This window comes from Rhinoderma darwinii, chromosome 1 (genome assembly GCF_050947455.1).
Source record: "Rhinoderma darwinii isolate aRhiDar2 chromosome 1, aRhiDar2.hap1, whole genome shotgun sequence".
Taxonomy (NCBI): domain Eukaryota; kingdom Metazoa; phylum Chordata; class Amphibia; order Anura; family Rhinodermatidae; genus Rhinoderma; species Rhinoderma darwinii.
In genome coordinates, this window is record NC_134687.1 from 411,128,897 (window position 1) to 411,150,462 (window position 21,566).

At 47.7% G+C, this 21,566-nt stretch overlaps 6 non-coding genes across 6 annotated transcripts; all 6 read right to left on the reverse strand.

Moving 5' to 3' along the window:
- Positions 1-3,825: 3,825 nt before the first annotated feature.
- On the reverse strand, positions 3,826-3,908 carry TRNAL-UAG (transfer RNA leucine (anticodon UAG)). The gene has a single exon. It is a non-coding gene; the product is annotated as a tRNA-Leu (tRNA).
- Positions 3,909-5,091: 1,183 nt separating this feature from the next.
- On the reverse strand, positions 5,092-5,174 carry TRNAL-UAG (transfer RNA leucine (anticodon UAG)). Its single transcript has one exon. It is a non-coding gene; the product is annotated as a tRNA-Leu (tRNA).
- Positions 5,175-6,356: 1,182 nt separating this feature from the next.
- TRNAL-UAG (transfer RNA leucine (anticodon UAG)) lies at positions 6,357-6,439 on the reverse strand. Its single transcript has one exon. It is a non-coding gene; the product is annotated as a tRNA-Leu (tRNA).
- A 1,182-nt stretch (positions 6,440-7,621) lies between these two features.
- On the reverse strand, positions 7,622-7,704 carry TRNAL-UAG (transfer RNA leucine (anticodon UAG)). The gene has a single exon. It is a non-coding gene; the product is annotated as a tRNA-Leu (tRNA).
- Positions 7,705-8,886: 1,182 nt separating this feature from the next.
- On the reverse strand, positions 8,887-8,969 carry TRNAL-UAG (transfer RNA leucine (anticodon UAG)). Its single transcript has one exon. It is a non-coding gene; the product is annotated as a tRNA-Leu (tRNA).
- Positions 8,970-10,151: 1,182 nt separating this feature from the next.
- Positions 10,152-10,234, reverse strand: TRNAL-UAG (transfer RNA leucine (anticodon UAG)). The gene has a single exon. It is a non-coding gene; the product is annotated as a tRNA-Leu (tRNA).
- Between the last annotated feature and the right edge of the window lie 11,332 nt (positions 10,235-21,566).

Genomic DNA, 21,566 nt, shown 5'->3' on the forward strand with positions numbered 1-21,566 from the left:
CTGACACTGTGGGTTTGTGTCTCAAATAGCGCCCGGATCCTCGTGTCGGCACACGGTCTGAAGCAGGAGAGAAATGGGTGTTTGGATCCAGCGCTGTATGCACTTTAAAATGGAAGCGAAATTCCAAGTTTAATGGTCCTTGTTTAAAAATTAGTCCAGAGGTAAATAGTCCAGGTGTGGAAATAAGTGGGGAGTGATGTCCTCAAAGCCTACGCGTTTCGGATGCTTCTGCGTCCTTACTCTTGGCTGTAGTGTCTGTTTGAATGTGGCGCGCTGTCAAGTTTATATCCTGGTTCCTGCGGTGCAGCTGATTACTGATTGCGTTCCACGGTTGTATAGTCATTTGGAACGCAAGCCGGAAGTGAGAGTGTTCCCTGCCCGGCGTATTGATTACATCTAACTGTCTTGTATGTTTAACGGACTATGTTTTTTGTCTAACTTCAGTTGATTTTGTATTTCAGTGGGCATTACTGCGTGGGGTACAGTATCAATGACGGGAAAATCAGAGCGTTACGTCCCTCATCACGGCTGAGTAGTGCAGGATTTCCACAGTCCGTAGCGAGCAGTAGTATAGTGGGTGAGTATTATGTGTGTGTATGTAAATGTTATTGAAAATACACTCAGAGTTGGTTAGTTATATCGTGTAAGTCATAGGGTCTATGATTGCTTTGTAAATTGACATATCTCCGCTATCTATTGCTTTGTGCTGTGGGTAGACATTGGGTATATATTTATAGCGAAGACTGAATGATGTACAGAATATATCCAGTATTCCCTAGATGTGGGAGAATTGACAGCAAGAGCGCTCAATGTATATGAGTGAGGATATAGGAGTGGTAGTGAGGAAGGTGGGGTAAAACAACTGGAACAAAGGGGGAATTTTAATACTTGAATCATGAAAATTGTGACAAATAGCGTAAGTGGGCTGGGTGGTGTTAAAAATGATGTACATGACAAATAGCATATGTTATGCATGTACAGTCTTTTAGTATGAGATAAAATAGTCTTGGAGAGACAAAGTATTCTGTATACATTATTTTTATTGTTGGTCATAATTGGGAAGGCTCAAGTAAAGGAATGTTGCTATTTTTGATCGATTATTAATATTGAAACATTAAATCCCTTCTTAGGTTGAGGCCGTCCGGATATCTGGTTTTTAATCTATAAATCCAGTATGCCTCCCTGAGATGGGTTTTGTGCTTGAGATCGCCACCTCTTTTGGAAGGATGGATTTTTTCGATAGCATAGCAACGTAGATTTTTTGTGTTTCGATTATGATGTACAATGAAATGTTTTGATGCGTTGGAGATATTAGTGATGTTGGTATTCCTCACGTAGCTAAGATGTTCCAAGATTCTTATTTTTAATTTCCTGTTAGTACAGCCAACATACTTAAGTTGACATTCCGTGCATTCAATAATGTAGATGACTGATTCGCTGTTGCAATTAATGTAATTTTGAATGCTGAATGTATCTGTTTGTGTGGAATCACTGAATATTTTGGTTGGATAGGCATAGGAGCAAGTCTTGCAGGGGTGCTGCCCGCACTTGTAGAAACCCTTGGTTTCTAACCATGTTGTTTTAATGTTTTCATTTGATGTAAATAGTGACGGGGATAAAACACTGCCTAAAGAGGGTGCCTTTCTAGCCACTATTCGACAGCCATCTGCCAAGATGGAGCGTATACCGTCATCCTCTTGGAGAATGGGTAAGTTATTAGTGACTAATTTTTTGATTTGCCTAAACTGGTTGCTCTGTTGCAAAATTAAAGTAGGTTGATTGTTACCTGATTGAGTCATGGAGCTTTTTTTGCTACACTTGTTGTTATAGGCAAGTAACTCAGTTCTGGATTTTTTGGTCATGATATCGCTTGCTCTGTTGAGCGACCATGTGGGGTACCCTCTAGCTTTAAGTCTGGTTTTAATTGAGTTCTGTTCTATTTCAAACTGACTGTGGGAGGTACAGTTCCGTTTAGCTCGGTGCATCTCACCCACTGGTATGGCCTTTATGGTTTGTATTGAATGGTTACTCTTTGCATGAAGAATATTGTTTGAGGATGTGGGTTTTCGGTGAGTTTGGGTAGATATCAGTTGCCCTTCTTTACCGTTTAATTCCAGATCCAAGAATATAATGTTAGTAATGTCATGGTTGTATGTAAACTTGAGATTACAATGGTTTTGATTGAGGGTTTCTACGAAAACCGGGATAATGTCAATGTCCCCTTTCCAAATAAGTAAAATATCATCAATATATCTTCCGTACCATTCAATACAGTGGCCATACGTGTTGTTAGTGGAGAAGATGTGAAATTGTTCCCACCAGGACATGACTAAGTTCGCTATTGATGGAGAAAACTTGGCTCCCATGGAGACGCCCTTGAGTTGAAGATAGTATTTTGAGTCAAATTGAAAATAGTTATTAGTCATTAAGAACATGAGTACTTCCAGAATGAACATTTGGAAGTTTTTTTCATAATTGCTATGTTTAGTTAAGTGATAGTCAAGGGCGGCATAGGCTATGTGATGAGGAATGGATGTATATAAGGATATAACATCACACGTGAGCCAAGTGTAGTTCTTTTCCCATCGTTTGTGACATAGTGAGTTGAGGACGTTCTTGGTGTCACTTAGGGAACCAGGAGCTTTTTGTGCTAGTGGTTGAAGTAGTGTGTCCAGCCATTCTGACAATCTTTCCAAAATTGACCCAATGCCTGAGACAATGGGTCTCATTGGTGGAGGAAGGATTAGCTTGTGGGTCTTTGGGAGCGCATGGATAATTGGAGTGATAGGTTGATCAACAAGGATAAAGTCGGCTTGTTTCTGGTTAATGAAACCTCCTAGTTGGCCATCATTGAGTAATTTTTTCATATGATTTTTGATATGATCCAGCGGGTTTTTATCCAGTAATTTATAAGTTGTTTTGTCAGATAGCATATTAATGATGGATTGTTTATAATCATTTTTATTCATTACTGTGACACTGCCTCCTTTGTCTGCCATTTTTATGACTATGTCCTTATTGTCATGCAATGACTTGACTGCTTGTTTGTGTTGGATCGACATGTTTGTTATTGGATGTTGGAATTTGAGGCTATCTGCCAGATTTTGCAATTCTTTTTCCATGACCGTTTGAAAACGATCCATCGAGTCCGTACGTGAACTAGTAGGGTAGAACTTCGAATTAGATGTTAAGTAGTTCGGGGCTGTTGTCACTGTTTGGTTATGAGTATCTGTTCTTAGATGATCTAGACAAGCTAGAGTAGTAAGTTCCTGAAAGGAAAATTTGGATACACTGGAAGGTGAATAGGCTGGAGGAATTACTTGGCCCCGTGTCTCAAATATTGCCACAACTTACACGGTTACAGTGGGTAAATGCTATTAGCAAAAGGACTCCTCTCATCGCCGTACTCAGCTGCATAGAAATTGGGCAACAGAATAGCTGCACTATCACTCAATAGTACTGAATGCAGAATTGTCCCAGGTCTGGTGTTGAGTCTGTAGAAGTCTTTACAGGGAGTTGGCGAGGATTTTACCAGGATAGCGGAGGAGCTTAAGGAAAATGCGTCATTACTTTATGAGTCTTAGACCTGACATTATATCATGCTAAGAAAATATGAGTGTTCAAAAGTGGGATTAAAATCCACAAATTCAAGAGAGACCGGACGGTCATCCTAACCTACACAAAAGTGCAATTTTTAAAGATTGGATGCCGAAACAGTTATCTGAAGAGTCTAATGTTTTGGGGCGTATACCGACATCATTTTTTTACTAATATTTCACCAACACTGACGGAATGACTGCGAAGAATGTTTAAGAAAAGATGAGCTGTCGGAAGTGGGATTTGAACCCACGCCTCCAGGGGAGACTGCGACCTAAACGCAGCGCCTTAGACCACTCGGCCATCCTGACATACAGAAATGCTGTGCCTCTCCAGATTGGTAGCAAAAACAAACATGTTAAGAGTCGATTTTTTGGGGGATGTTGAATTGAAAGATTAGAACTGTTTCTTGTCCATTTCCATCTTGTATTTATTGGTTTATTATTACAGTGTTGCAAAAAGAAGTCCTTGAAGACCCTTTTACTTGCTTGATCTTGAAAATATAGAGAAATCCCCCTGGGAGGTACCCAGGAGTAAGGCAGTGGTGAAGGATTCTCTATAACATTCACTCAAGTAAGCAGAGGGATATGAACTGTTTTACATTGTTCACTTATATTTAGGGTCCTGTTAGAGATATGGGGATCATGAGAATTTAGAGTTGGTAGAGAATATGATCAAGGTTAAAAAAGTTGGCAGAAAGGAGTGTTGTGAAAGTCGTGGTACTAAAAAAGGTATCTACTGCACCTGACTGTTGGGTGTGGAGCACTTCTCTTTATCAGAATTTAGATTAAGCCGCGTAACTGGTGGGTTCTGCAGGTGTTCGTCAGGGATGGGGTTTCTCTGACAGTTTTACAAGTGCTAGAATTAATTTGGCTCCAAACTCCCACTAATACAAAGCCACATGTATATAAGTGGCTCGGGCTGGTCTCTTGGAGCTATGGAGTGCACAGTAGTGGAGATAGGCCATGTTCTGTAGCCAGGCCCAGGATGTGGCCCCGTGTCTCAAATATTGCCACAACTTACACGGTTACAGTGGGTAAATGCTATTAGCAAAAGGACTCCTCTCATCGCCGTACTCAGCTGCATAGAAATTGGGCAACAGAATAGCTGCACTATTACTCAATAGTACTGAATGCAGAATTGTCCCAGGTCTGGTGTTGAGTCTGTAGAAGTCTTTACAGGGAGTTGGCGAGGATTTTACCAGGATAGCGGAGGAGCTCAAGGAAAATGCGTCATTACTTTATGAGTCTTAGACCTGACATTATATCATGCTAAGAAAATATGAGTGTTCAAAAGTGGGATTAAAATCCACAAATTCAAGAGAGACCGGACGGTCATCCTAACCTACACAAAAGTGCAATTTTTAAAGATTGGATGCCGAAACAGTTATCTGAAGAGTCTAATGTTTTGGGGCGTATACCGACATAATTTTTTTACTAATATTTCACCAACACTGACGGAATGACTGCGAAGAATGTTTAAGAAAAGATGAGTTGTCAGAATTGGGATTTGAACCCACGCCTCCAGGGGAGACTGCGACCTAAACGCAGCGCCTTAGACCACTCTGCCATCCTGACTTACAGAAACGCTCTGCCTCTCCAGATTGGTAGCAAAAACAAACATGTTAAGAGTCGATTTTTTGGGGATGTTGAATTGGAAGATTAGAACTGTTTCTTGTCCATTTCCGTCTTGTATTTATTGGTTTATGATTACAGTGTTGCAAAAAGAAGTCCTTGAAGACCCTTTTACTTGCTTGATCTTGAAAATATAGAGAAATCCCCCTGGGAGGTACCCAGGAGTAAGGAAGTGGTGTAGGATTCTCTATAACATTCACTCAAGTAAGCAGAGGGATATGAACTGTTTTACATTGTTCACTTATATTTAGGGTCCTGTTAGAGATATGGGGATCATGAGAATTTAGAGTTGGTAGAGAATATGATCAAGGTTAAAAAAGTTGGCAGAAAGGAGTGTTGTGAAAGTCGTGGTACTAAAAAAGGTATCTACTGCACCTGACTGTTGGGTGTGGAGCACTTCTCTTTATCAGAATTTAGATTAAGCCGCGTAACTGGTGGGTTCTGCAGGTGTTCGTCAGGGATGGGGTTTCTCTGACAGTTTTACAAGTGCTAGAATTAATTTGGCTCCAAACTCCCACTAATACAAAGCCACATGTATATAAGTGGCTCGGGCTGGTCTCTTGGAGCTATGGAGTGCACAGTAGTGGAGATAGGCCATGTTCTGTAGCCAGGCCCAGGATGTGGCCCCGTGTCTCAAATATTGCCACAACTTACACGGTTACAGTGGGTAAATGCTATTAGCAAAAGGACTCCTCTCATCGCCGTACTCAGCTGCATAGAAATTGGGCAACAGAATAGCTGCACTATTACTCAATAGTACTGAATGCAGAATTGTCCCAGGTCTGGTGTTGAGTCTGTAGAAGTCTTTACAGGGAGTTGGCGAGGATTTTACCAGGATAGCGGAGGAGCTCAAGGAAAATGCGTCATTACTTTATGAGTCTTAGACCTGACATTATATCATGCTAAGAAAATATGAGTGTTCAAAAGTGGGATTAAAATCCACAAATTCAAGAGAGACCGGACGGTCATCCTAACCTACACAAAAGTGCAATTTTTAAAGATTGGATGCCGAAACAGTTATCTGAAGAGTCTAATGTTTTGGGGCGTATACCGACATAATTTTTTTACTAATATTTCACCAACACTGACGGAATGACTGCGAAGAATGTTTAAGAAAAGATGAGCTGTCAGAAGTGGGATTTGAACCCACGCCTCCAGGGGAGACTGCGACCTAAACGCAGCGCCTTAGACCACTCTGCCATCCTGACTTACAGAAACGCTCTGCCTCTCCAGATTGGTAGCAAAAACAAACATGTTAAGAGTCGATTTTTTGGGGATGTTGAATTGGAAGATTAGAACTGTTTCTTGTCCATTTCCGTCTTGTATTTATTGGTTTATGATTACAGTGTTGCAAAAAGAAGTCCTTGAAGACCCTTTTACTTGCTTGATCTTGAAAATATAGAGAAATCCCCCTGGGAGGTACCCAGGAGTAAGGCAGTGGTGTAGGATTCTCTATAACATTCACTCAAGTAAGCAGAGGGATATGAACTGTTTTACATTGTTCACTTATATTTAGGGTCCTGTTAGAGATATGGGGATCATGAGAATTTAGAGTTGGTAGAGAATATGATCAAGGTTAAAAAAGTTGGCAGAAAGGAGTGTTGTGAAAGTCGTGGTACTAAAAAAGGTATCTACTGCACCTGACTGTTGGGTGTGGAGCACTTCTCTTTATCAGAATTTAGATTAAGCCGCGTAACTGGTGGGTTCTGCAGGTGTTCGTCAGGGATGGGGTTTCTCTGACAGTTTTACAAGTGCTAGAATTAATTTGGCTCCAAACTCCCACTAATACAAAGCCACATGTATATAAGTGGCTCGGGCTGGTCTCTTGGAGCTATGGAGTGCACAGTAGTGGAGATAGGCCATGTTCTGTAGCCAGGCCCAGGATGTGGCCCCGTGTCTCAAATATTGCCACAACTTACACGGTTACAGTGGGTAAATGCTATTAGCAAAAGGACTCCTCTCATCGCCGTACTCAGCTGCATAGAAATTGGGCAACAGAATAGCTGCACTATCACTCAATAGTACTGAATGCAGAATTGTCCCAGGTCTGGTGTTGAGTCTGTAGAAGTCTTTACAGGGAGTTGGCGAGGATTTTACCAGGATAGCGGAGGAGCTCAAGGAAAATGCGTCATTACTTTATGAGTCTTAGACCTGACATTATATCATGCTAAGAAAATATGAGTGTTCAAAAGTGGGATTAAAATCCACAAATTCAAGAGAGACCGGACGGTCATCCTAACCTACACAAAAGTGCAATTTTTAAAGATTGGATGCCGAAACAGTTATCTGAAGAGTCTAATGTTTTGGGGCGTATACCGACATAATTTTTTTACTAATATTTCACCAACACTGACGGAATGACTGCGAAGAATGTTTAAGAAAAGATGAGCTGTCAGAAGTGGGATTTGAACCCACGCCTCCAGGGGAGATTGCGACCTAAACGCAGCGCCTTAGACCACTCTGCCATCCTGACTTACAGAAACGCTCTGCCTCTCCAGATTGGTAGCAAAAACAAACATGTTAAGAGTCGATTTTTTGGGGATGTTGAATTGGAAGATTAGAACTGTTTCTTGTCCATTTCCGTCTTGTATTTATTGGTTTATGATTACAGTGTTGCAAAAAGAAGTCCTTGAAGACCCTTTTACTTGCTTGATCTTGAAAATATAGAGAAATCCCCCTGGGAGGTACCCAGGAGTAAGGCAGTGGTGTAGGATTCTCTATAACATTCACTCAAGTAAGCAGAGGGATATGAACTGTTTTACATTGTTCACTTATATTTAGGGTCCTGTTAGAGATATGGGGATCATGAGAATTTAGAGTTGGTAGAGAATATGATCAAGGTTAAAAAAGTTGGCAGAAAGGAGTGTTGTGAAAGTCGTGGTACTAAAAAAGGTATCTACTGCACCTGACTGTTGGGTGTGGAGCACTTCTCTTTATCAGAATTTAGATTAAGCCGCGTAACTGGTGGGTTCTGCAGGTGTTCGTCAGGGATGGGGTTTCTCTGACAGTTTTACAAGTGCTAGAATTAATTTGGCTCCAAACTCCCACTAATACAAAGCCACATGTATATAAGTGGCTCGGGCTGGTCTCTTGGAGCTATGGAGTGCACAGTAGTGGAGATAGGCCATGTTCTGTAGCCAGGCCCAGGATGTGGCCCCGTGTCTCAAATATTGCCACAACTTACACGGTTACAGTGGGTAAATGCTATTAGCAAAAGGACTCCTCTCATCGCCGTACTCAGCTGCATAGAAATTGGGCAACAGAATAGCTGCACTATCACTCAATAGTACTGAATGCAGAATTGTCCCAGGTCTGGTGTTGAGTCTGTAGAAGTCTTTACAGGGAGTTGGCGAGGATTTTACCAGGATAGCGGAGGAGCTCAAGGAAAATGCGTCATTACTTTATGAGTCTTAGACCTGACATTATATCATGCTAAGAAAATATGAGTGTTCAAAAGTGGGATTAAAATCCACAAATTCAAGAGAGACCGGACGGTCATCCTAACCTACACAAAAGTGCAATTTTTAAAGATTGGATGCCGAAACAGTTATCTGAAGAGTCTAATGTTTTGGGGCGTATACCGACATCATTTTTTTACTAATATTTCACCAACACTGACGGAATGACTGCGAAGAATGTTTAAGAAAAGATGAGCTGTCAGAAGTGGGATTTGAACCCACGCCTCCAGGGGAGACTGCGACCTAAACGCAGCGCCTTAGACCACTTGGCCATCCTTACTTACAGAAAAGCTCTGCCTCTCCAGATTGGTAGCAAAAACAAACATGTTAAGAGTCGATTTTTTGGGGATGTTGAATTGAAAGATTAGAACTGTTTCTTGTCCATTTCCGTCTTGTATTTATTGGTTTATGATTACCGTGTTGCAAAAAGATGTCCTTGAAGACCCTTTTACTTGCTTGATCTTGAAAATATAGAGAAATCCCCCTGGGAGGTACCCAGGAGTAAGGCAGTGGTGTAGGATTCTCTATAACATTCACTCAAGTAAGCAGAGGGATATATATTGTTTTACATTGTTCACTTATATTTAGGGTCCTGTTAGAGATATGGGGATCATGAGAATTTAAAATTGGTAGAGAATATGATCAAGGTTAAAAAAGTTGGCAGAAAGGAGTGTTGTTAAAGTCGTGGTACTAAAAAAGGTATCTACTGCACCTGACTGTTGGGTGTGGAGCACTTCTCTTTATCAGAATTTAGATTAAGCCGCGTAACTGGTGTGTTCTGCAGGTGTTCGTCAGGGATGGGGTTTCTCTGACAGTTTTACAAGTGCTAGAATTAATTTGGCTCCAAACTCCCACTAATACAAAGCCACATGTATATAAGTGGCTCGGGCTGGTCTCTTGGAGCTATGGAGTGCACAGTAGTGGAGCTAGGCCATGTTCTGTAGCCAGCCCCAGGATGTGGCCCCGTGTCTCAAATATTGCCACAACTTACACGGTTGGAGTGGGTAAATGCTATTAGCAAAAGGACTCCTCTCATCGCCGTACTCAGCTGCATAGAAATTGGGCAACAGAATAGCTGCACTATCACTCAATAGTACTGAATGCAGAATTGTCCCAGGTCAGGTGTTGAGTCTGTAGAAGTCTTTACAGGGAGTTGGCGAGGATTTTACCAGAATAGCGGAGGAGCTCAAGGAAAATGCGTCATTACTTTATGAGTCTTAGACCTGACATTATATCATGCTAAGAAAATATGAGTGTTCAAAAGTGGGATTTAAATCCAAAAATTCAAGAGAGACCGGTCGGTCATCGTAACCTACACAAAAGTGCAATTTTTAAAGATTGGATGCCGAAACAGTTATCTGAAGAGTCTAATGTTTTGGGGCGTATACCGACATCATTTTTTTACTGATATTTCACCAACACTGACGGAATGACTGCGAAGAATGTTTAAGAAAAGATGAGCTGTCAGAAGTGGGATTTGAACCCACGCCTTCAGGGGAGACTGCGACCTAAATGCAGCGCCTTAGACCACTCGGCCATCATGACTTACAGAAATGCTCTGCCTCTCCAGATTGGTAGCAAAAACAATCATGTTGAGAGTCGATTTTTTGGGGATGTTGAATTGAAAGATTAGAACTGTTTCTTGTCCATTTCCGTCTTGTATTTATTGGTTTATGATTACAGTGTTGCAAAAAGAAGTCCTTGAAGACCCTTTTACTTGCTTGATCTTGAAAATATAGAGAAATCCCCCTGGGAGGTACCCAGGAGTAAGGCAGTGGTGTAGGATTCTCTATAACATTCACTCAAGTAAGCAGAGGGATATGAATTGTTTTACATTGTTCACTTATATTTAGGGTCCTGTTAGAGATATGGGGATCATGAGAATTTAGAGTTGGTAGAGAATATGATCAAGGTTAAAAAAGTTGGCAGAAAGGAGTGTTGTTAAAGTCGTGGTACTAAAAAAGGTATCTACTGCACCTGACTGTTGGGTGTGGAGCACTTCTCTTTATCAGAATTTAGATTAAGCCGCGTAACTGGTGGGTTCTGCAGGTGTTCGTCAGGGATGGGGTTTCTCTGACAGTTTTACAAGTGCTAGAATTAATTTGGCTCCAAACTCCCACTAATACAAAGCCACATGTATATAAGTGGCTCGGGCTGGTCTCTTGGAGCTATGGAGTGCACAGTAGTGGAGCTAGGCCATGTTCTGTAGCCAGGCCCAGGATGTGGCCCCGTGTCTCAAATATTGCCACAACTTACACGGTTACAGTGGGTAAATGCTATTAGCAAAAGGACTCCTCTCATCGCCGTACTCAGCTGCATAGAAATTGGGCAACAGAATAGCTGCACTATCACTCAATAGTACTGAATGCAGAATTGTCCCAGGTCTGGTGTTGAGTCTGTAGAAGTCTTTACAGGGAGTTGGCGAGGATTTTACCAGGATAGCGGAGGAGCTCAAGGAAAATGCGTCATTACTTTATGAGTCTTAGACCTGACATTATATCATGCTAAGAAAATATGAGTGTTCAAAAGTGGGATTTAAATCCACAAATTCAAGAGAGACCGGTCGGTCATCCTAACCTACACAAAAGTGCAATTTTTAAAGATTGGATGCCGAAACAGTTATCTGAAGAGTCTAATGTTTTGGGGCGTATACCGACATCATTTTTTTACTGATATTTCACCAACACTGACGGAAACACTGCGAAGAATGTTTAAGAAAAGATGAGCTGTCAGAAGTGGGATTTGAACCCACGCCTTCAGGGGAGACTGCGACCTAAATGCAGCGCCTTAGAGCACTCGGTCATCATGACTTACAGAAATGCTCTGCCTCTCCAGATTGGTAGCAGAAACAAACATGTTAAGAGTCGATTTTTTGGGGATGTTGAATTGAAAGATTAGAACTGTTTCTTGTCCATTTCCGTCTTGTATTTATTGGTTTATGATTACAGTGTTGCAAAAAGAAGTCCTTGAAGACCCTTTTACTTGCTTGATCTTGAAAATATAGAGAAATCCCCCTGGGAGGTACCCAGGAGTAAGGCAGTGGTGTAGGATTCTCTATAACATTCACTCAAGTAAGCAGAGGGATATGAATTGTTTTACATTGTTCACTTACATTGTTCATACAGAGATGGAATACGGCACATACAACCCCATAGAGAATGCGAACGGGAGCCGTTCCATTCTCTGAAGCGTACGGCGTCTGTGTGGGAACGGCGCATGCGCCGCTCCCACACAGACCAAAACGAAGCTCGTTCGCATCGCAGAGCGAAATCCGGCGCCATTTTCATGTGGACCAGAAGCTGCTGCCGTACAGTAAGATGGCGGCTTCTGGCCATATGTTTAATGAAGCGAAGGTGCAAGGAATAGGAGCGGAGGCGGCGGCGGCAGGAGAAGGTAATTTATGTTCGTGTATGTGATGTGTGTATTATGTTCGTGTATGTTCGTGTTATACTGTCTGCTGAGCCCTGTATCTAATCCTCCAACACTGTGCAGTCGCTCAGAAAATAGCGGCACACAATGTAGGAGGTTTGAAGATTCAAACCCCTCCTTCTCCTGGCACTAGCCAGGGTCCATGGCAAGGTAGATAGGGTACGGGCACAGATCCATTGGGCTAATTGAACCCAGAGTTTAGAATCATGATTATGAAAAAAGTCGAGAACACGAGCATGAGTCGACGCCAAATAACAATAAAGACGACAGTCCGGCAGACCAACCCCACCCGCGTCCCTGGAGCGAGTAAGAATTGTCCTACTCAGGCGGGGAAGACCCGTTGGCCAGATGAAGGGTTCAAAGCACTTTTGGATACATAGCCAATAAGAGGAGGGGATGGAGATGGGTATCGTCTGCAGGAGATACAACAACTTGGGGAGGAGTGACATTTTAATGATATTAATACGGCCAAACCAGGAGAATTCCTTTTTATGAAATGAGGCGAGATCAGTGCGGAATTTTCCTAGCAAAGGGGCAAAATTATTAGTAAACAGTTGGGAGAGGTCAGAACTTATACCCACTCCCAAATACGTTCTACCCCTAGAAGGCCAGGAAAATGGGAAATTACTTTTGAAGAGTGAGAGTGTAGAGGGCGGAAGAGATACATTCAAAGCCTCGGACTTGGAGAAGTTGATCTTAAAGTTGGACAGTGATCCAAAACGGGACAGCTCGGACATCAACGATGGGAGAGATACATGCAGGTTCGTAAGATAGACCAAAAGGTCATCAGCAAATGCGGAGCACTTATATTCCATCCCACCTATGAGAATACCCTTAATATCCGAGCTGCTCCGGATGGAGGCCATGAGATGTTCCATGACGAGAACGTACAGCAATGGGGAGAGAGGGCAACCATTATGGTACCATTATGAATAGCAAAGGGCGCAGAGAGGGAGCCGTTTATTTTTATTTGGGCAGATGGGGAATGATAAAGGGCCATCATTTTACCTATAAAGGAAGGACCAAGGCCTATTTGTTGAAGAGTCTGGTGAAGGGCGGGCCAGGATATTTTATCGAATGCCTTTTCGGCATCCAAGTACAGGATTATGAGAGGGATGTGATGGGACTGGGCATGATGAATAATATCTAGGATTTTCATGGTATTATCACGCGCCTCCCGGCCAGGCACAAGGCCCACCTGATCCGGATTAATTAAATGGGGAAGGTATTTATTTAGTCAGTTAGCAAGCAGTTTGGCATAGATTTTTATATCTACGTTGAGTAAGGAGATGGGGTGATAGCTGGGGCAGAGCTGCGGATCCTTAAACGGTTTAGGGATGACCGTAATATGTGCCAAGGTGGAGCCCGTGGGGAACAAGATTGCAGGGGAAATAGAATTAAAGGCGTGGAGAAGAAGTTGCGCCAGACCGTCTGTCAATGTCTTATAGAATTTGGCAGTATATCCATCCGGTCCTGGACTCTTCCCCCCCCCCTCCCAGGAGATCCTTAATAACTCTGAGGAGCTCTGGCAAGGTAAAATCAGCATCCATCTCCTCAGCCACCGCACCAGATAAGGGTGTGAAGGGAGAGGGGAGAGAGGCTCGATCCGGGGAGGAAGAGCCAGCGGAGGGTCGAAGGTTATAGAGATCAGAGTAAAAGGTGTGAAAACAATCCGCAATCTCGGGGGTCGCGTGGACTACATGGCCAGAAGGGGATTTAATGTTTAGTATATGGGATTGGACCAACTGAGACTTTAACGCCCTGGCCAACATGCGTCCGCTTTTGTTACCAAACTCATAAAACGTACTCCTACAAACTTGGAGGGCACGCTGCTGGGCTGAGTCTAACAGACGTCTAAGCCTCTTGGCGGGCGCTCTGTAACTCCCGTAGGAGTGGGAGAGAAAGCGCACGTTTGTGGGCCAATTCAAGGGAGCTTATTTTTTGGAGGGCAAGATTCAGGGAGTGGGCCCATTCTCTTTTAAGGTGTGCGCCATGTTTAATGAGGACCCCGCGAACCACACTTTTGAGCGCCTCCCACTGTATCATGGGAGAAGTGGTATCATGGGCGTGGTCGAACATGAAGTGTTCAAACGTTTGTAATAGCTCAGTACCACAGACCCCATCAAAAAGCAGGGACTTGTTAAGTCTCCAGGACCAGGGACCTTTAGTGAGAAAAGGAAGGTGTAGGGTAAAAAACACTGGGTCATGATCCGACCATAATATGTTGCCTATGGACGTGGAAACCGCCCAGGGGAGGGCATGATGTTGGAGGAGGATGTAGTCTAAGCAACTGTAGGTGCCATGCAGGTTAGAGTAGAAGCTAAAGTCTTTATCAGAGGGATGTTGAAGGCGCCAAGCATCACATAGTTGAAGTTGTGATAGTGCGCGTCGCACCCGTCTGATAGCGCCATAGGCGACACTGGAGCGACCAGTAGAATTATCTAGGGTCGGGTCCAAGGTGAGATTAAAATCACCGCATAACACCACAGTCCCCTGTACAACCGATATGGCAGTGTCTATGAGCTGAAGAAGGAAAGGGAACTGACCAGTATTAGGGGCATAGGCATTGATCACCGTGAACTCACGTCCACAAATGTCAAGACTAGGATGACATATCTAGCATCAGTGTCGGCGACAAAATTGATGACCTGATGGGTGAGGGATTTATGCAGAGCTATGGCTACTCCACAGGATCTGGAATGTGGATTGTTACTAAAGTGCCAGTGTGTATAGAATTTGTGTCTAATAGGCGGGGAGTGACCCTCCTTAAAGTGTGTTTCCTGGAAACAAGCAATATGTACCTCACGCTTATGGAGGTGGTGCGGGATTGCGCTCTCTTCTCAGTGAGGTCAGCCATGGACGCATGCAGAACCGTATTTTGAAATGTTCCGGAGAGAACAGGAGAGGAAAGAGTCCAGGCTCACCACAAAGAAGAGGACAAGAAGAGGCAAAGAAAATATTGCGTGAGAGAAAAACAAAAACAACAAAAAAAAGGCAGCAACACAGAGACTGCCGCGTAAGCTAAACACAAAAATATGAGGGACCAGCTGCGCTCTGGATTGGTCCAGTACCTATGGGGGGAAAGTGACAGCTATTCATGAGAGCGACCCGCTCTCCCAGCATATAATAACATAAGTATAAATATACACAGCTATTGTTATAGATAAATTGAGAATAGAGGGGAAGGCATATGGCAGCAGTAACGAATAATATTTCTTAGGCAGAAAACAAACTAGGCATCTCACAGTAAACCAGAACAAAAGAGGACTTCCAGGAACATAAAAAAATCTCGAAAGGCAAACTAAGTCCCGGAGTAGACACACGAGGCTCCTATCAGCATAGGTCCTCATGCTGAAGGGGAAGTCTCATCTGACTGTGCATGTTCTCAGCCGCGTCCATGACCAGGCCGTCTTTTGGGGTCCCTCGGAGGCTGGCCCCCCATAGAATCCTGGCGTGATAAAGGAGGGCATCCTAGTTGGGGTCCCCTGCCCGCAGAAGACAACAACGAGGGTGTGGCGAAACCGGGTCAGTGGGGTCGGTTTACGCCAAGAGAATGTGGGCGATAGATTCAGGCGACACAGATTAACAGGGGACAAGCCACAGCGGCGCGTTTATTAACAGGGACAGACACACACAGAAACAATGCATCGCTGCTTCTCCCCTCTGGGCTGGATGGGACAGGCTACCTCACTATGGGGTCTCTCCACTGTACCTTTCATCCTTTGGGGTGTCTCCAGATCCTCCATAGTTAGATGGGACTCCAGCACTTGTCCTCTATTACTGTCCCTAGGTCAGGTACCATCTCTGAGGTAGATAGCCCCTGCCTGCAGCTCACACTGCTATCTCATCCTCTTCTGGTCAGCAACTAACTCAGTTCTCACACAGCACCACGATATCCCTCACTCACCCCTCCCTCAGGAATCAGGCTTCCTGCTCTTGCCCCCTCCTTTTTCTTATTTACATTAAACAAGTTCCCGCTCTCAGTCTGTGACTCATTCTCCTACAGTGTAAGATTAACCCTAGAGGGGAGGACATTGAAGCAGCACTGAATGCAATACAATATAAAACAACTGGTTATCAAACATAACGTAATGCAGTTTGAGGGGACATATCCCCATCTAGCACCGGGCGCCATCTAAGCTATGGCACCCGGATGGCGGGAGTGCGACGGTTTGCGGCAGGCTTAACCTCTATCTGGGTACAATGCCTGTAACCGTCACCCGTTCCGCCGCAGACCTCCCCCAGCTTAGATCCAGAATCAGTCCTGATGACCCTCTGTCGGGTCAGTGATGAAATCTTGGCCCGGGGCTGTCAGTCTCCGCCCATCAGTGTCCTGCTGCCGAGAGAGTCCATCAGCATTCCCGTGGTCCCGGCCCTTTTGATGAGAGATGGTAAAGTTATAGGAGTGTAAGGCCAGGCTCCACCGTAGTAAACGCCCATTGTCCCCGGCGGTTCGGTTCAACCAACTGAGAGGACTGTGGTCTGTGACTATGGTGAACTCCCTCCCATAAACGTAGGGCTGGAGCTTCTTTAGAGCCCACACGACAGCCAGGCACTCCTTCTCAATGGTTGCATATGCCCTCTCTCGGTCCAGCAACTTCCGGGAGAGGTACGCGACCGGGTGTTCGTGGCCCGCCTGGTCCACTTGGCTCAGTACCGCTCCCAGCCCGACGTCTGAGGCATCGGTTTGGACTATGAACTGCCGGTGGAAGTCAGGGGCAGCCAAGACAGGGGAGGTGGAGAGGGCAGTCTTAAGGCTCCCGAAGGCCGCCTCACAGTCAGGGGACCAGGGCATCAGTCGACTGAACCTTTTGGACGTCAAGTCGGTCAAGGGCTTGGCCAGGGTACTATACTGCGGGATGAATTTTCGGTAGTACCCTGTGACTCCCAGAAAGGCCCTAACCTGCTTCTGGTTGGCCGGCCGGGGTCATTGGAGAATGGCCTCCACCTTGGTCGGCTCGGGGCGGATCTGTCCGCTGCCCACTCAGTGCCCCAGGTAGGCGACTTCTGCCATCCCCATCTGGCACTTGTCGGGGCGGATGGTGAGGCCGGCGTACCGGATGCGCTCCAGGATCTGCGCCACGTGCCCCAAGTGTTCCTCCCAAGTCTCACTAAAGATAGCGATATCGTCCAGGTAGGCCTGGGCAAACTCCTGACACCCCACGAGGATCCGGTCGACCACCCTCTGGAAGGTCGCGGGGGCGTTCTTCATCCCGAATGGCATGCACGTAAATTCAAACAGGCCGAACGGGGTGATGAACGGCGAGCGCTCTTGGGCTTCCTTGGTCAGAGGAATCTGCCAGTAGCCCTTGCTGAGATCCAGAGTGGACACGAAGCGTGCCCCTCCCAGCCTATCGAGCAGCTCATCAATCCGGGGCATCGGATAGGCATCCGTAACGGTTACCTCGTTCAGCCGCCGGTAGTCTACACAGAACCTCGTGGTTTTGTCCTTCTTGGGGACCAACACAACGCCGGCGGCCCAAGGACTGTGAGATGGTACAATGACCCCCATCTCCAGCATTTCTTCTACTTCTTTCCTTATCGCGGTCAGTACTGAAGGAGCCACTCAGAACGCGGGCTGCCTCAGGGGTCGGGCTCCTCCAGTGTCGACCTCGTGAGCGACTAGGGAGGTACGTCCGGGGGACGCGGTGAACAGGGCCTCCTGGGCTGCTAACTCCCCCATCTCCCTACTCTGCAAGCGCGATAGCTGGACTTCAAGCTGCACATCTGCCAGCCCTGTCTGGCGTCGGGCCTCTGCCAGTAGGTCAGGGATGCGGTCCACGTCAGGGTTGTCCATGGACGGGCAGCATATCGCGACCGCTCCTACCTCCCTTACCACATAGGCCTTGAGCCGGTTTATGTGGTAGTTCTGTACCCGCTTTTCTGCCTTGTCGTGGGCTACTAGGTAGTTCATCGTCCCCTGTCGCCCCACTACAGTGTACGGTCCAGCCCAATTGGCCTGCAACTTGTTGCCTCGTACTGGCGCGAGGACCAGTACATTCTCCCCCACCCCCAGCTCTCGGGGTCGGGCGCTACGGTTGTACTCGTCCCGTTGACGGCTTCGAGCTACTTCCAATCGCTGATGGGCCAAATCCATCAGCCGTGCTAGGCGCTCCCGCATTTGGCTCACATAGTCTACTACCGGGATCTCCGGGCTTGCAAACTTCCCTTCCCAACCTTCCCGGACTAAGTCCAAGGGTCCCCGGACCCGCCTCGCGAACAGCAACTCGAATGGGGAGTGCCCTGTAGACTCCTGCGGCACCTCTCGATAGGCAAAGAGAAGCTGCTGCAAGGAGCGGTCCCAGTCTCTCCCCTCCGAGTAGACGTATCGGAGTAGCAACTTCTTGAGGGTACCGTTGAACCTTTCACACAGTCCGTTCGTTTGGGGGTGGTAGGCGGTGGTTCTTAGAGAACTCACCCCGTGCCGATTCCAGAAGTCCTGCATGAGTTCTCCCTGGAATTGAGATCCCTGGTCTGTGAGTACCTCACGCGGGAACCCCACCCGGCTGAAGATGTCCATGAGTCCCTGGGCGACGTGCTCAGCATCTATGGAGGACAGAGCCACTGCGTCCGGGTTTCTGGTAGCGAAGTCTACCAGGGTTAGGATGTAACGCTTTCCCCCTCGGCTGGGGGGATTAATGGGGCCAACCAGATCTATGGCCACCCGCTGGAAGGGCTCTCGGATGAGGGGCAGCTGCCTGAGCGGCACCTTGCGCGGGGCCCCCGCCAAAGCTCGGTACCGCCGCAAGTCCTCAGTCAGCCCTGGCCAAAAGAAAGCCTTCGAGACCCGGGCCCTGGTGGACCTGGTCCCAGTGTGACCCGCCGCGGGTATATCGTGGGCCAGGGCTAACAGTCGTGCACGGTAGGCTTGGAGAACAAGCAGCTGTTTGGAGGCGGTCCAGGGCGACTCGGGCTTGGTCGGGGCTTCGACCCGGTACAACAGCCCGTAGTCCCACTGGAACCCTGCCTGGCCCCCCCCACTGGGTGGTCGATCGGCCAGGCTACGGGCAGAGGACATGGAAGGATCCGTATGCTGGGCCTCCCTAAAAGCGACCCTATCCACCTCCCCAGGTCTGTCGGGGGGTTCGTTGGGTGGGTCAGTTGTGAGGCGTCAGGGCCTTGGGTACTTACCACCGGCGGTTCGGGGAGCGGAGCTTCCGGGAGAGGAGCCTCGGTGGTTACACTGGTCGGTGGTGGAGGCCGGTAAAGGTTCTCCCGGGCTTGGCTTCAGGTCACGGCCCCAGCGAACTGACTTGTGAGACCGTTCCCAAGGTTGTTCCCCAATAAGACATCGGCGGGGAGATCCGGCATGAGCCCGACTTCGACCTCCCCTTTTCCGGGGCCCCAGTCCAGGTAGACTGTGGCGCGGGGAATGGACCGCTGCTGTCCGTCCGCCAGGGCAATCCGGGCTAATCGCTGGGGAAGAGCCTTAGACTGGGGAACCAGGTCCGCTCTCACCAGGGTGAGGGATGCCCCCAAGTCACGGAGTCTCTGGACGGTGCGGCGTCCCAGCACCACGGGCTGTCGGTGGCCCTGCATGTTGGCAGAGACCTGGATCGTCACGAGGCTCGCAAGCTCTACGTGGTAGACCACCTCCTACACCTCTGGTGCATCTAGGAGGTGGTCACACTCATCGGGGTCGCCCGCCTCCGGGCAAAAGGCGACCCGGGTTGGGGTTGGTCTGGGAAAGGGCACCGTTGATTGGGCCAGGGGGCAGTCCCGTCGGATGTGCCCCGGCTGGTGGCACCCATAACACTGGCGGGAGTCCGTAGGGCCGCGGACCCCTGGAGGGATCGGGGCGGCCGTAGGCTGCGGCTGGGGTCTCATCGAAGTTGGCCGGGGTGGTTCCGCTATTTTGGTAGGGGCTCGGAGCTCTCGGAGTTGGTCCTGGCACGGAAGGCTTCTCCACTGGGGTCGGTGGGCCAAGAACTCGTCGGCCAGGGTGGCGGCATCTTCAGGGGTGCTGGGGTGGCGGTCCGCGACCCAGGCACGAACGGGGACCTCCATCCTGGAGAGGAGTTGCTCCAAAATGACGAGGTCCTCCAGGGCCTCCCGACTGAAGGCCTTCTTCCCCTCGGCCCACCTGGAGCAGCTTAAGCGGAGCTGGGCTGCCAGTTCCACATGGGTACCCTGGCCGGCGAGCGTCAAATTACGGAACCGCTCTCTGTAAGTCTCTGGGGTGATCGCATACCTCTTCAGCAGGGCGTCCCGGAGACAACCGTAGTCCCGTCCGTCCTCTGGACCTTGGCTCCGGTAGACTTCAAGGGCCCTCCCTTGCAGGCTGGGCCCCACGTAGCGAGCCCATTCGGTGGTGGGGATGTCATCGCACCTGTAGCTGTGTCTCCAGCATGGTTAGGTGCGCATCGATATCCGTGGACGAAGGATCCAACTTGGAGAGGTCGTTGTATCGTAGTTGGGGTCTTCGGGGCCCGGCAGGGATTGGGGTTGTTGGTTCTGTGGGTGCCACTGTACGGGCCACGGCCCCAACGATGATCAGGCGCTCGGCTTCGGAGCTTTGAGGCCCCAGAGCGGTCAGTAAATCCCCCCATCCGCAGGGCCTGGGCGTCCGAGATGGTGCTACGGCCGGTTCCCTGGCGACTGGCCGGTTCTTCGGGGCAGTAGTCAACGTCACCCTCGGCCATCTCTCCCATCTCGGCCGGGTTCGCCAGGTCCCAGGCTTGGAGCTTCTCAATCAGCCGATCCTTGATGTCGCGGGACGAGAAGGCAATACGCCGGAACCGGCACAGCTCTTGGAGTGTAATTCGGAGGTAGCTGCCATAGGGGACATCCTCTGCTCCGCCGGGAGGATCCATAGAGTCAGGCTCCATGACTGGGGATTTAGGTGCCTGTGGTCCCCCTGAACTGCAGCACGTGTGGCAGTCCGCCCTTGAGGTCTGGCCGTGAAGCGCCGGATGGTACCAAGGTACCTATCCCCTGCCGCTTCCCCAGGAACGGGCTGAATCTATCCCACCGCTGCCACCAAATGTGGCGAAACCGGGTCAGTGGGGTCGGTTTACGCCAAGAGAATGTGGGCGATAGATTCAGGCGACACAGATTAACAGGGGACAAGCCACAGCGGCGCGTTTATTAACAGGGACAGACACACACAGAAACAATGCATCGCTGCTTCTCCCCTCTGGGCTGGATGGGACAGGCTACCTCACTATGGGGTCTCTCCACTGTACCTTTCATCCTTTGGGGTGTCTCCAGATCCTCCATAGTTAGATGGGACTCCAGCACTTGTCCTCTATTACTGTCCCTAGGTCAGGTACCATCTCTGAGGTAGATAGCCCCTGCCTGCAGCTCACACTGCTATCTCATCCTCTCCTGGTCAGCAACTAACTCAGTTCTCACACAGCACCACGATATCCCTCACTCACCCCTCCCTCAGGAATCAGGCTTCCTGCTCTTGCCCCCTCCTTTTTCTTATTTACATTAAACAAGTTCC